Source organism: Grammomys surdaster, unplaced genomic scaffold, assembly GCF_004785775.1.
Source record: "Grammomys surdaster isolate TR1022 unplaced genomic scaffold, NIH_TR_1.0 317543, whole genome shotgun sequence".
Taxonomy (NCBI): Eukaryota; Metazoa; Chordata; class Mammalia; order Rodentia; family Muridae; genus Grammomys; species Grammomys surdaster.
The window spans coordinates 1-3,301 of record NW_021626782.1 but is presented as its reverse complement, the minus strand read 5'-3'; the positions used below and the strand labels follow the sequence as shown (position 1 = coordinate 3,301).

General features: G+C 47.4%; 1 pseudogene; it reads left to right on the top strand.

Moving 5' to 3' along the window:
* The first annotated feature begins 3 nt into the window (after positions 1-3).
* Positions 4-1,367, top strand: LOC114616356 (annotated as a pseudogene).
* The last annotated feature ends 1,934 nt before the right edge of the window (positions 1,368-3,301 follow it).

Genomic DNA, 3,301 nt, shown 5'->3' with positions numbered 1-3,301 from the left:
CACATGGCTGACGCCACACTGGACATGGAGCCTCAGCTGCTCTGCCTGTATGACATCGAGCACTCCATCTTCCAAGATGCTTCCTACCCCAGCACCCACCAGAGCACCAGCCAAGAGCTCCTGAGGGCCAAGCTGCCCCACCTGCCCACGTTCCTCAGGGAGTCCACCAAGGAGGACGACACCTTGCTTGATAATCACTTGAATGAAGCTAAGTCCCAAATGGGAGAGGCTCTCCACCAATGAACTCCCTCAGCCGCTCTAACGTAGACTTGAAGCCCTCAGTCACATCTGGCTCCATGAGGTGGTATAGGCACACGTTTCACAGGCAGGCTTCCAGCACCTTCTCCTACTACGGCAAGATTGGGTCCCACTGTTACCGCTACTGCCGGGCCAACACAGTGGTCCTGATCAAGCCATCCCGAAGCATGAGCGACCTGTATGACCTGCAGCAGCTGCAGCACTCCTGGCACCACAACCAGAGTGGAGCTACTGCCTCCAGCGGGGACATGAAGAGTGAGGAGGGCGAGACAGAGACCACTGTGTGCCTGCTCTGGCTGTCCATGCTGAAGATGCCCAAGGAGCTGATATGGCTCTGCCTCTGTCACCTCCTCACTTGCTTCTCTGTCATCGCAGAGGCTGTCTTCTATACTGACTTCATGGGCCAGGTTATCTTCAAAGGGAACCCCCAGGCCCCCTCCAACTCCACCAAGTGGCATGCCTACAATGGTGGCGTGAAGATGGGCTGCTGGGACCTGGTCATCTACGCTGCTACTGGTGCTATCTGCTCAGCCCTGCTACAGAAGTACCTGGACAACTATGACCTGAGCATCAGGATCATCTACATGTTGGGGACCCTGGACTTCTCCGTGGGCACCGCTGTTATGGCCATGTTTCCCAATGTCTACGTGGCGATGGTCACCATCAGCACCATGGGTGTCATCTCCATGAGCATCTCCTACTGCACCTACACCCTCCTAGGGCATTACCATGACATCAAGGAGTGTGTCCACCACAGTCCGGGGAATTCCAAGTGTAGATTTGGCATCGACTGCGCCATCCTCTCCTGTCAGGTCTACATCTCCCAGATCCTGGTTGCATCTGCCCTTCGGGGTGTGGTTGATGCTGTGAATACTATCATTGTCATCCCCATAGTGGCCTCTGTGGCCTCTTTCCTGGGGTTCCTGACAGCCACATTCCTGGTCATCTACCCTGAGGTGTCAGAAGAAGCCAAGGAAGAACAGAAAGGGCTATCCTCAGGGCCCACTGGCAAAGGCAAGGGTGAAGTAGACAGTGAAAAGCCCACTGTACTGAAGCTGTCTTGGAAGGGGGGCCTGTGGGTTTTGGTGGAAACAGAGTCCATGGTGTGAGCCCCAGCTGGTACAGTCCACACTGGAGGGCAGGGTGCACTGGGGTTTATGCTTGCCGACAGCATGCGAGCTGGAGTACAGAGCACAGTCCAGGTTCAGTAGGTGTTAGGTGTAGGGTAGGTTTGAGCTATTAGACAAAAATATCACACTAATTACCTTTCCCACAATTAAAAAAAAAATCACTTGAAGTCTTTTTTTTATTGAAAAAGAACTTAATTTCAGCTGTCTTTTATTCTGCAGGTATATCATTCTGCATGTTTTAGATTATGAAATATTCACAGCATAGTCAATAAGAAATTTAGAAAATGTAAGGGTCTGCATTTCTAAACCAGTAACTGGAAGTGCAGAAACTGACTCCCTTGGCAGGTGTCATCTGAAGGCAGCAGACGGCAGCAACGCAGTATCCAGATTGCCCAGCAGGTGTCTGTCGGGGACGCCTTCATCATCAGTCTGGGATTGCAGCGCTTCAGAGTATTTTTCTGTTTATTTTAAAACCAGCATTTTCTTTTTCACAACTGTGGTTTTCTTAGAAGAACAGCATCTCTGGTGAGTTAGGCTCACAATCCTGTGCATAGCTGAGGCCACACACCAAAGCTGGGGACGGGGCCTGGAGGTGTTTGAGCAGGAGGCAGCCATTCCCCAGGGCAGCCTCCAGACATCCCATACAGGGACAGCACCATTCAGCAGGGCTGAATGAGAACTCTGAGTGTATCTCCTGCGTGCTTGTATGTAAGTGTGTCTGTGTCCTGTCCCTACCCACATGGTCCTCCCCAGAAGCCACCACAAGGCAGCTGTTGGCTCTGTGTGACACTTCAGCTTGTCTCTACACGTTAGGCTGGAAATCCAGGCACAGAGCTCCAGGTGAGCATTGGCTCCCAAGTCCTGCTGCAAGGCTACCTCAAGAGTGGGGGACAGTGGCATCAGAGCAGGGCACGTGAAGGTGCCAAGGCCTACCTCCCTGCCACATTGGTGACATTGATCCTCGCTGGACTCTAACTGAAATCTTGTGACCTCATCACCTGCTCCTGCTGATGGTCACTGGAATGGGAATGAAGGCAACGAGAAGCATGCATCTGCCTGAGCAGGAGGGCTGGTGACCCAGGAACCCCGAGTAGTTCCATTTCTTCACATGAGCAAAATCTTGGGCTTCAGGGAAGCAGGCTCAGCAAATGCTGCAGCTGTGGGTAAAGACTTTCCAAATGACAGTCTCTGTTTAACAACTCCACAGTCTCTCGGTTCATGAAAGTCAGTCCGCACTCAGGAGAGAGGAGGTCCCCCCTGGATGGTAACCAGATGAAGTCAGAGCAGTGCTCTTGCTGCCTTGGTTGATGTTTTTGCATAAAGTACTTTAAAGTGCATGAGAATCATGCTGCAATATGAGCATTCTAAAGCAAATATATATACATATATATTGCAAGATGAAAGTAAGCAGTTTTTAAATAAATTGCTTGAATTTTCTGTGTCTTCAAAGGGAAAAAAAAAAGAAAAAGACTTAGTAACAGTCTCATTATAAAAGAGCTTAATAGAGCTTAATAATCATAGATATAATTTTTTAAAAAATATTCTGTGAAATCATCATTAAGATTTAAAAAGTCATCTACTATGTAACATCATCAGAAGATAATACATTTTTGTAGATATATGTTTACTAATAATAGTTTGAGACAACAATTTGATAGTTCTAGAAAGTGTATAGGTCAGATTATAAAAATTTGGTTTTAGTGTCCTCAATTTTTTCATAATAATGTTAATACTTGAGGACTTATATCTAACCAATTATGGTAAGTAGATGTTACTGATTTTGGAAAATTAAAACATGTACATGTGATTTAACACCTTTTAAAGATTTCCAGTTGCAATTACTTTAACCAGAGAAATAATCAAAAGTACAATTAGTTATTGCCTATATTTTTTTATACTTGGTGTTACAATTA